This window comes from Berghia stephanieae, unplaced genomic scaffold (genome assembly GCF_034508935.2).
Source record: "Berghia stephanieae isolate SIO BIC M18660-M18661 unplaced genomic scaffold, UCSD_Bste_1.3 scaffold3354, whole genome shotgun sequence".
In the NCBI taxonomy this organism is placed as follows: domain Eukaryota; kingdom Metazoa; phylum Mollusca; class Gastropoda; order Nudibranchia; family Aeolidiidae; genus Berghia; species Berghia stephanieae.
The window spans coordinates 1,862-8,044 of NW_027624572.1; the positions used below are offsets into that span (position 1 = coordinate 1,862).

At 32.3% G+C, this 6,183-nt stretch overlaps 1 pseudogene; it reads right to left on the reverse strand.

The window, feature by feature from the left end:
• Window positions 1-1,169: 1,169 nt before the first annotated feature.
• LOC144961619 (post-GPI attachment to proteins factor 2-like) lies at window positions 1,170-5,385 on the reverse strand (annotated as a pseudogene).
• Between the last annotated feature and the right edge of the window lie 798 nt (window positions 5,386-6,183).

Sequence of the window (6,183 nt, forward strand, 5' to 3'; positions counted from 1 at the left end):
AAAATGAATAATGAAAAAATTAGCATTCTACCAAAAAAGATCTATCAAAATGAAAAGTAAAAGTGTGATCCTTCAAAGAAATTATCAACAAGCAAGCAAAAAAAATAATAAAAAATTGAAGAAAAAAAAAAAGATAAGAAAAGACAAGACTCGTATTAATGTAAACCAGATATTATAAATATCATTTAACTAATTCCTATTCTATTCTTTTCAATAAACTCATTTAGCTGTGCAATGTCCAAATCTTAATGCTAAATTATAGTTAGCATGGTGTAAAATTTCTATTCATCTTAACTACTCTATAGTCGTGCATATCATCAACTTTGGTTGGTAACACTTAATAAAACACAAGAAGAAGAACAACAACAACCAAGACACGTAGAAAGGGGAGAGTGAGACTTCATATCAGGCAATAAAAAGGTTTCACAGATTTTTAAATTATTCTCTTACAATGCTTATCAACACACTTAGATTATGTGATTGGACATCCAAATTGGACTTCGAAATATCACCGATTTTCTGTTTGTTTTTACTGGTGGAATAAATAATAGTAGTAATGAAATGGAAGCTCCAATTTAGCATTCTACCGATGAACCTAGTTTTGATTGGGGTCCTGATAGTTCAGTTGGTAAAGCACTCGCTTTGCACGCAGAGGGATTAAGATCAATCCCAGGTGCAACTATGTGGTCTAGTAGTATGACACTTGCTTTCGGATCAGAAGGTACTGGGTTCAAGCCTCACTCGGCGTATAGTTTGAGTCCTTGGAAAAGACTCTTTACTCACATCCTCTCACCGTACTCAGGTGTAAAATGAGTACTGGATGTTAACAGCATTGTCTCTGTCCAAAAAAAATATTGAAATATCGCCTAACAGGTGTTATGTCTAATTATACATGTTAAGTGTTTCTGTTAGCGAGGGACCCTTTGTAAAGCGCTTTGAGCACGTTAATGGATATTGCACTATATAAAAGCTCAAGTTCTTTTTTTGTTTTCTTCAATTTATGAACGAAGACAAATGATGTGGAATAAATCAAAGCTTCTATTTCATTACTTATTGTTATCTATTCCTTCGTGCTTCAAGCAGCAATATTTTCATATCCCTTGTTACTGGTGGTGTAGAATCACTGAATTTTTCTGTTTGTTTGTTATTGGTGCTAGAGACAGATCCGTTCATCGAAGTTTGGTCTTCTGGAAATTTCCGAACATGAAGTGCTTCCCCTTAAAATCTAAATATCCAGTGAAGGATAGCCCATATTTGGTAGGCTATAACGTACTCGCATGCTGAGAAGTAACTGAAAGCTGGAGAGAAATAAAACAAAAAGTTTAGGAAAACACTCATCAAGAGGGAACGACGAATAATATTATTTACCCAAAAAGCTTAAATAAATACAACTAACATTGAATGCTTAATAAATTTAGTATATATATATATATAATATATATATATATATAAAATTATATATATATATATATAAAAAATATATATATATATTTTATATATATATATAAATTGTTAATTGAAAGAAAAAAAAAAAAAAGATGATTCAAACAAAAACAAAAAAAAAAATGGAGAGTAGCAAGGGACAGTAGATTTAATTGTCCATTTCCATCATTCCCCACTCCCTTCCCCAGACAAAGTACTGCATTTTACACTATAATGGAATCGGCATAAAATCAACACTCGTAATAGATCAATGTCTCAAATTCAAAAACATTCCTTTCCCACTATTTTAATAAATCCCATTTTGTATAAAAAAAAGGAAAATGAGTCCTCCTGTGGCCAAAAAGGTTGGTAACCATTTGTCTCTAATTCAAACACTTACCCCCCACTAACAAAAATCCTATTTTTGTATAAAAAAGAAAATGAGTCCTCCTGTAGATATAAGGTTGGTAAAGAACAAAATTTTCTTCCACCAGATTGACCTTTTCATCTGCAAGGAAAAAATTACAAATGCAAATAATGAGAAATTAAAATAAAAACATAATAATCACATGATGATGACAAAAAAGCATTTTGATTGACTTTTAAATCTCTTATATAGATGAACGAAAATTGAGTTCACTCAGCTCTTGTTATTGTTTTTAGCCAGCCACTTTTATGAGTAGTTTCACTAAATTGTATAATCAGACTATAAACTTTTTAATTCACACATTGTTTTGTCGTTAGCCCAGTATATCCGACTGACAGATGTAATGAGTTTATAACTAAATGCATACCATTAACAGAGTTGTATATCAGGAGTAGTAAAAAAAATGAATAAAAAAAAAAAAAAAAATAAAATAAAAACTTGAACTCTTGTGTATTCTTTCGGGGATGTCCTTTGCTAAATAAAAACAGAAAGCCTGAATTTTTTTCCTCGCAAAGACCTTATATGAAAAATTTTGTGCAAAGCTTTCTCTTCACCATCTAATATAAATATAGGTATGCTGTATTTACTTGTTTAAAGGCCAAGGGCTGAAACGCGTTTGTTTTGTGTTTTTCAATTCATGGGGTCAGATTTACCCCTTTATCTTTACTCCATTTTATTGACTCATTTAGGCACCTCTATTTATTAGTTTTAACTTCTTTTCCCCAAATGCTATCACCCTTAAATCATAGAAGGATACACACCTACCTAGACTGTTGCCTTAAAATGACCAATGCTTTCATCTTTTAAAAATCCAACTCACTAAAACCGAACAAGATCAACCGAAAATTTTTGGTTTTCCAGCTTTAGTCGGAAAATGGACATCCCTGATTCTTCTCGGTTTTTTTTTTTTTTTTTTGTTTGTTTTTTTTTTTTATTCCCATACACTTTCAATGGCTCTAAGACCCCATTTAGCATATAGAATTGAAACTGTCCATTAAGATATTCTGATATTCATGCATATACACTCCGTCTTTGATGAATTTCTTTAAATTCAAAAGCCATTTTTTGTTTGTTTTTTTAAAGAAAAGGAACAAGCGTGTGTAAAGGAAAAGGTTTGTGTAAAACAACTTTTCGTTAACAAATTGTTCAAAACATATAGACACCCATAATGTTGATTTTAAAAATTTGATCACCTTTAGCTTATCAAAAACCAATGCAAATTTCTTTGTTCCTAAAATTTTTCTATTGTGAAATTTTTCATACATTGTAGTTAATATCTCAAAAAAAGAACAAAAACAATTATAGAGTTAAGATATTTGGACTAGGCCAAAATTTGAAAGTTTTTTTCCCAGAAAAGCATTGGATAAATAAAAAAAATCCCTTGTGATCTACATCAAATAAATTATGCAATGCTATTAAAATGTCACGGTTATGCGCTACCCCAATCTTTTGTTTTAAATTGTAGACGTTTATGAAAGGGAAATTAAAGCCTTTAACTAAAGAGCAAATGAAATAAAAGAATAGCTGTGAAAAATTGGAGAAATTGACTGTTAACAAAATTAAGGAAAATGAATTCAATAAAGAAAAAATTTATTAAGAAACAATTTTGACTTCCAATCTTTTTAATGTAAAAAAAATTGGGTGGGTGGTGGGGGGGGGGGGGGGGGGGGGGGGGGGGGGGGGGGGTTAAATAGACCTTTATATAATTTATCAATTCATTCCATTTAAGAAAAATGACAGTTTTAATAACTTACATCGTACGTCGAGTTTTCAGGGGGGTTTAAAATAGACCTTTATATATTCATCAATTCAAACCATTTAAGAAAAATGACAGTTTAATAACTTACATCGTATGTCGAGTTTTTTAGGCTTTAGCCCACTTGAAGAGGATTAAATTAAGAAGCATGTAGCAAAGTGAAAGCCACCATGAATCCGACAAAAAATTTCTCATGTACAGCTGTGAAAAGAAAAAAAAGTTGATCAAGAAAACAAATTTAAGCAAGATTGTTTAAACACATGATGTGTATCGAATGATGGAGAGAAAAAATGTCAAAAAGGCTAAATGTTTAAATTTTCCATACTAATAGTAATAGTAGCATATTAAATTTTAAAAAAATATTATTCATGCATTTTGAAATAAAATGGCCATTTGGCCCCCTTTTTAATATCTTTATATATGATGTATTTTGACATCAAAATGACCTGTCCGATATTCTTTTTACTAAAGAGTGGGGAAAGATGAACTTTATTAGTTGATATACAGTTGTGTTTTTTTTTATTATTGACACGACAGCAACCCCCCCATCACCACAGTTAGACGAAGGAAACTGTCATGGTTTGGCCACAATATGAGGCATAAAGGTTTGTGCAGAACGGTGATGGAGATTTCCCTTGAAGGAGGAAGAAGAAGAAAACAAAGGAAAGTTTGGATGGACAATATCAAGGAATGGACAGGAATGAAGATGTAAGAACTCTTGGGGAAGGCCAAAAGATAGAGAAGAAAGGCCAAAAGTGTTTATGAGAGCTGCATCTCGTTTATCCCCCAAACGATCATCAGATCATGGGGTGAATGAAAATGAAAAATGAAAGCTCTTTAAAATTTCATCAGAAGTCTTTTTGCTGTAGGTGCAGAAATTTATTTAAGTTTTGATTGATATAAGTTTTAATATTGCAAGCCCCATGGTCGCTAGATGATGTCACAAGTAGAAAAGGGTAATTTTGAAATAAATTGTAAGTTGCAGTGTTTTGTTTTTTAATCATTGACACACATCAAGTTTGAATAACTCAAGAGAAAAACTGCCACCACATCACTTTGGCTTTCAACAAATTAATCCAAATTTATTAAAGGTTTTTCTGATATCCATACTTAGGATTTGCATGTTTCCCAAGTTATATCTAGATTGACATGCTAAATTTAAAAAAACTTTTTTTGAGACGGACAAAGCCAAAATAAAATTACAATTTATGTCAGAATTACCCTTTTCTACTGATGACGTAAAAAGCTCAGCTGCCAAATGGCACACATTTTAAAAACGTATATCAGTCAAAACTTTAAAAAATCCTCACCTATGGCAAAAAAACTGTTTGATGATTTCTTAAATAGCTCTTGAGTTATTTAAACCTGAAATGTGTCCGAAAAAAAATTTAAAAAACACTGTACATTTTTACACTTTACTATATTTGTTTAATTTGGGGATGGTCTTAGTGTCTTAGGCACCCCATTCTACAGTAGTGGTATGATATTTCATATCATCAAAGAAAAATACTTACGATAATTTTCCTTATTGGAAAATACATGTGACAAGAAGCAAACATGAATCTTCTTAAAAAACGTTTAGCCAAAAATTCAACTTGACAAGTTTTTCAAACAGAGGGGCTTTTTGGGGTCAACATTGTGCAAACGGCTCATGTAAACATTGTAGAAAATCACTGCAACTAAAAACCGTGGTGCAGAGTGCAAGGCAACACAAGCCCGCCATATATAGGTCTGGGGTGTTATTCCGGTTACTGCACTAACTGATGGAGATAATTTTCACCTGATAGAGAAATGACAAAATGAATAAAGTATAATAAAGTGATAAAACACAGGACACATTTCCCGAAGCAATTTTCACATGTGGGATGAAACATAAGGTCTGTAAGGCCAATATTACAATTTATTTCAACAGGGGTGAGAAAGGGCATTCATTTTCACATGAGTGCTGTGGAGAAAATGTGAGTAAAGAGCCTTTCAAGGACTAAACTTTGCAAACCCCTTAGAGCGGGACTCGATCCCAGGGCCAACTCATCTGAAAGTGAGTGTCATATCACTACACCACAAAGCTCAACAAAAGGGTAAAGTGAGGTTATACCAAATGCCAAATCCAGCTTTTTAAAAAATAGCAAATGGATCAATGAAATGTAACTTTTTGACACTTTGAACTGAAACGTCAAACTGGCAATTCGCCTTCTTTTTTCAACCTGCAAGAAACTTGTTAATCATCAAATGGTTCATAGTCCACCAACCATTAACATTTTCACTACCCACCTACCTGTAAACTTTATTGATCTTCTTTCGTTTTTATAATTTTCATTCTGACCACAATTTTTGGGGGGTATTTATGATTGCCGGGAATTTGTTTATTTTACGGACGAATCCCTAGGCCTAGGAGTTGTTCGCCCAAAACCGACCACACCTGTTTTTTTTTTTTCCTGTCTCCTTCAGAAAAATCAATACAATTTATTATCGCACTTCCACAAAACTAGATCCAACAACATATTATTCGAATCAGATTGAAAAAACTGTCAAAAACAAGAAAGCAAAAATGGGGGAAAATTGTCTAGCTCATTATAAA